General features: G+C 35.1%; 1 non-coding gene across 1 annotated transcript; it reads left to right on the top strand.

Moving 5' to 3' along the window:
- The first annotated feature begins 5,712 nt into the window (after positions 1–5,712).
- On the top strand, positions 5,713–5,819 carry LOC126083478 (U6 spliceosomal RNA). The gene has a single exon (XR_007518822.1). It is a non-coding gene; the product is annotated as a U6 spliceosomal RNA (small nuclear RNA).
- Positions 5,820–6,000: the final 181 nt, after the last annotated feature.

The raw sequence follows: 6,000 nt of genomic DNA, 5'->3' as shown, positions 1-6,000 counted from the left end.
TGATCTGATTACCATTTTCTACAAACCATAGACAATCAAGAGCTTCACAGAACCAGCAATTCCCCATAAATGGAAGTCATAATGAAAGATGCCTGCTAATGTTAACTGCAATAAATTGGTTTTTCATTAAGCTATCTTTTAGCACGTGCTTTCTCAAGCACCTATGGAATTTGCTTTAGGTTTTTTCCCCGCACCATATTAATTCCCAATAATGGGTTAGGCAAAAGTAAACAAACATGGTAGAAATTTTTCTGATGAGGACCACCAACCTTACATGAATGTGAAAATCAAAGCATTTTATTTTGCCTTTTGTGTGCGTCTTGTTTCCCAGTGACAATACTTCCTTAGGGTTACAAACTTACTTTATAACTTCTTTGCATTTAAGGTGCCCACTTCTTTTAGTGTAATAAAATTAACAGAACTACCATAGCCAGAAATCACAGAATTTTATTTTAAATTTATTTCTAAATTCTCTGGAAGATGCCATACGATTCTAGTGATTTTTGTGCATTCGTTGTAGTCGCTATGCACACTCCCTGCATTTAATGTTATTTGACATTTTGTGCCTGAACCTATCTTATTTAATACTCAGTGCCAGGCTGTTTACTTCTGAGAAGTGTTTGGAAATGAAAATTTCTAATATAGCTACACTGATTTAAAAAAAAAAAATTCAATGTCAATGAAGGAATTTAAAAGTGGGAATGTGCACGTTAATTCTGTAATAGTTTTTCAGGAAGTCAAAAATAAGAAAAAAAAATATTTGGAGAAAAAGTAGCTCTTGTTTCTATAAATACTACCCTTTTCATCAACCTTAGTATTTTCTAACCCATATTTAAAGAAGAAAGTAGTCCATTAATTATGATTTAGCCAATATTCCCATTGTATACCAGTAGATAGAGAAAATAAAATCTGTCTGAAAGGCAACATCAATACAGACCATGAACCCATTGCCATGGATAGATATTGCAGAGATATTTTGTAAGTTTCCCCATTCCTGAACAATTTTTGTGAACTAATTTAAATTCTATCGGTGCCTTAGTCAGTGAAACACTTTGTGCTGTTCTTCGTCATTCAGGGGTTGGTTTGTGTTACTGAATATCTTACCTGGAAACAACAATATGTTCCCAATTATTTTGGATGATAGCTGCTACAGGAAGTTTTACAAACCATTTTTTTCATACGTAGTGATTTGGTCTATTGTCTCATCACTCAAGATTGATGAATTATTTCAGAGTTATTCAAAGTAGTTTCTCAATTATTACAAGACAATTCTGTTCCTTTGTAAGGTAGTTTTTAAAGTCAGACACTTTCAGAATAATGCAAAGATACATAAACCCTTAGAAATGTAGATTTTGAAGGGCTCTTAAAACCAAAAGAACTAAACCCATTGCCATTGATTCTGACTCATAGCAGCATCTAAAAAAAAATTATTTCACCCCCTTACCTGTACGGAAAAAATCACATTTATTATCATTGACAATCGTTTGTCCTTGTCTTAGTATTTCTAATGATGAGGAACTAATTTTTTGGAAAGACACTAATTTCTAAGATTTCAGAATTTTTTTTTAAGTGGAGTGAAACCTAAATCTAACTACCAAAAGTCTTCTTAGTTTAAAAAAAATTTTTTTTGTAGTAGTAATCATAGAGAAAGTATAGAAAAGTGCCATGAATGGGAAATACTAATAAAAAGAGGTAACATTTTGAGTCTTTATTATGTGCTTGTATTATTCTAAAAATGTTATATATATACTCTCAGTTATCCATAACCCATGTGGTATACAATTATTATTTCCATTTTAGAGAAGAGAAATTTAGACATAGAAAGTTGCACAGTCAGTAGAAAGTGGCACAGCCAGAATTCAAAGCCAGGGAGCCTGGCTCTGGCACACATGCTCTTAACCAGTTGTGTGTACGTGTGTATATATGTATATATACACGCACAGCTGAGCAGGGACAGACACATAACAAAGAATTAGGCAAGAGTATTTCATTGCCCCAGTCTGGAAATGGTGCACATTATCTCAACTCAGCTTTCCTTGGCAAGAACAAGTCACATGTTGCCAGCAAAGGGGGTCAGAAGTGTAGATTTCTGTGTGCCTTGGAAGGACAAATATCTAACAGGATTTGGTGTATGCCTAGCCTTGACCTCTGTGGACCATTCCCCAAACACCCATTCACCTTTATGTCTACTCTCTAAACCCCTTTACGTGCACATGATAATTTAGACTGTGGTCACTTATTAATGGAGATGAGTTTTTGTTGCATGCTGATAGTGTGGTGTGCACAAGAATGTGTGAAGGGTTAGTACTAGCTGTAGAATCAACTATGCCCTAACACAGTAGTCTTTGAAATAGAGAGACATAGCCAGTAAATCCCTGTGTCTTCCTCTCCTATGGAAATGAGACCTCCTCACCACCCATTAATTACTTCAAAGATCAGTTGGATTATAAACTACTAATGAATTTAAATTAAGTGTCAGGGACATTTACTAGTGATTGGAAGTTTTCAGGAACTCTTCTTTATAGAGCCATCTTTGCTTTCTGAAATTCTTATGCTCCCTTAGGTATGTCTCAGAAAGGAGATGATTTGTTTCCACAGATTATATACACTTGTATTTGCAAAGAGTTTATAAGGTAGGATGAATAATGGCACTGCTTAAATCACTGTTATTTAATTCTCATTTCACATGTGAGCAAAGTGAGTCTCTGAAAAATTCAGCTGGGATTCAGATCTAAGTCTTTCGGACTGTAACAGCAGTGCCCTTGTTACTAACCCAGGTGGCTTTCTAGTTAAAGGCTTTATAGTTCATTATTACCCTATTCTAATTTTTTTAGTAGTACGTGAGTGCAAAGAGCTAATTTTTTTTTCTGTAACGCACACAAAAATAACAATGCAGATTTATGAGTAACTTGTTACATAATTGTATGCCAACATTCTTATTATGATATTTCTTGCTCACATTCTAGCTGACATCTTGTGCATAAATAGTCACATCCATCTTGGCTCTGAAATAGTGATACATGTGATAATACTCATAACAGATCTTGAAAAAAATTCTCATTTAATACAGTGACAGGAAAACATGAACTAAAATAAAGCCACACGTACCATATGGGCACAAGCCATTAAGTAACTCACATTGAATTTCATCTTTGGAACTGAATGTAAGAGAGATATTTTAAATACTGCTCAGATTTCTAAGTGGCTAGTATGAGCATCACCAAGGCTACTTGCCTCATCTTATGATTTGAAACTCCCCTTCTTTTGGAAATGCTCACTATTGTTGGCTTCTATATTACACACTTCTATGTTTCCTCTTACTTCTCTGATCAGCATCCATGGTTGGAAGTACCTCTTTGTTTGCTTCTAAAATGTTCTTGCACTTTAAAGCTCATCCTAAGGCTGCCTTCTTTTTGCCATTCTGCACGCTTTCTACCAGCAGTGTCATTAACTGATATGCATTTCATTAACATTTTTTATTGATGCTTTCCAAAACTTTTTCTAGTTTAGATCTTTCCTAGAATGTGGAATGTGTGCATATGCATATATATATATGCACATATATACAGATATATCCATCCATACACACACACACATATATATATACATATACACAGCAAACTCTGATGGCACAGTGGTTCAGCACTCTGCTGCTAACCGAAAGGCTTGCAGTTCGAACCCACCAGCAGCTCTACAGGGGAAAGATGTGGCAATCTGCTTCTGTGCAGATTTACAGCCTTGGAAACCCTGTGGGACAGTTCTACTCTGTTCTGTAGGCTCTCTCTGAGTCAGAATCAACTCAACGGGTTAGTTTTAGTTTACACACTCATATAGATACACACACATACTTACATATCCACCTCTGTAATGACCCCATGTAGATCACTGGCAATCATCTTGATTTCTTATTTTTGTTCTGAAATCTGCCTTGCCTTCTTTGTTGCATATCTAAGTACCAGTTCCAATTGCTGCTGAGTCAACTCCAATTCATGGCAACCCCATATGTATCAGGGTATAACTGTGTCCCATAGGTTTTCAGTGGCTGATTTTTTCAGATGTAGATTGCCAGGCCCTTCTTCCAAGGCATCTCCTGGTAGACTAGAACCTTCACCTTTCGGATAGCAGGTGAGCACATTAACCCTTTACACCACCCAGGGAATTAAACAGCATTGTAATTGAGCCCATTATCAAAGCAAGGGAGCTGGATGTCACCTTTGGTTCTTCCCTCCCATGTCATCCAGCTGCTGTCCAAACCAAAAAAAAAAAAAAAATCCATTGCCATCGAGTTGATTCCGACTTACAGTGACCCTATAGGACAAAGCAGAACTTCCCCGTAGGGTCTCCAAGGAGTGTCCGGTGGATTCAAACTGCCGACTTTTTGGTTAGGAGCTATAGCTCTTAACCAGTACACCACCAGATTCTGTCAATTTGTTCTATCAAGCTTGCACTTTTCTTTCAAACCTCACTGCCATTTTAGATCATCAGAATCTCTCTCAAATTATTGCAAATGCCTCCTAACTGAAACTTTCCCTGTCAATTTTAAATATTTGAAGGAGCTACTGTAAGGAAAGACTATAGTTAAGTGACCAGTTCAGCAGAATAAAGGTCCAAGGAAAACACTCATGCACATAAAAATGTATGAATGAATGAATAAATAAATGCATCCAGAAATTACATTATAAAGTCTCTCTGTCATATAAATAAGGAAATTTAGTATTCCTTAATAAAAGATTGTAAAAGATTGACACAACTGGCTATTCATTGGCAAAAAAAAGAAAAAAGAGAAGACTATCTTTTCACTGTGGAAAAAGTTAATTATAATTTAATTAAGTATCTAACTAAAAAGTAGAAGAAAATAGCAGTCTGTTTTTAGAATATTTGGATGGGAATACGCCTACTAAGCAAGAAATGAAACTGAGAGTGTAAAAGGAATGATTGACAAATTAAACTGCATAAGCATTAGAAAATGTATAGTGTAAAGTTAAATTTATGCATACCGTTGGAGGCAAATATTTGTAATATGTATTATTAGCCATGATAAATAAATAGCTTTTAAAATTAAAATAAAAACAACCACTTAGAATAATAAAATCATTGTCAAAAGGTATGAATAACTCAGAAAAAAACCCCACAAGTAATCAATAAAAATATGATATATACTAATATTGGAAACCCTGGTGGCGTAGTGGTTAAGTGCTACAGCTGCTGACCAAAGGGTTGGCAGTTCAGATCCGCCTGGTGCTCCTTGGAAACTCCATGGGGAAGTTCTACTCTGTCCTGTAGGGTCGCTATGAGTTGGAATCGACTCAATGGCAATGGGTTTTTGTTTGAATATAAGTCCAATTTTATTCTTTATCAGCTAAAAGTAACTAAAAGCAATGTGATAGTATTTTTCTCCCATCAAATTAAAAAAAAAAAAAGATACTATCCAGTGTTGGCAAGGAAACGGAAATATTACTGATATTCAGTGTGGATGGGAGTGCAAATTTCCTTTCTGGTATATTATTTGTTGGTTTCTAGGCTCTTTTTTTTAAATAGCATACTGTTCTTCCTAGAAATAATTATACAATACACAAAAATAAACATACACAAAGAGATGTTAATTGTAGCATTGTAACAGGAAAAAAATAAATAGCCATACATAGTCAAATAGTTTAAAATGGCAGCATAGCTATGTCATGAAATATTTCTATCCATTAAAAACAGAGGCAAGTATTCAATTTAGCAGCACATATACTAAAATTGAAATGATATAGAGAAGACTGTCTTGGCCCCTGCACAAGGCTACCATGAAAATTCATGAAGTGTTACATATTTTTAGGACTAGAAGGCAGGAAGGGATGGAAAAGCTGGTAATAGGGAACCTGAGGTTGAGAAGGGAGAGTGTTGACATGTTGTGAGGTTATTAACCAGTGCCATAAAACAATATATGTACTAACTTTAATAAGAAGCTAGTTCGTTCTGTAAACTTTCATCTAAAGTACAATTTAAAAAAAAAAA

Source organism: Elephas maximus, chromosome 9, assembly GCF_024166365.1.
Source record: "Elephas maximus indicus isolate mEleMax1 chromosome 9, mEleMax1 primary haplotype, whole genome shotgun sequence".
NCBI lineage: Eukaryota > Metazoa > Chordata > Mammalia > Proboscidea > Elephantidae > Elephas > Elephas maximus.
The sequence above is the reverse complement of the archived record's forward strand: the minus strand, read 5'-3'. Positions and strand labels throughout refer to the sequence as shown.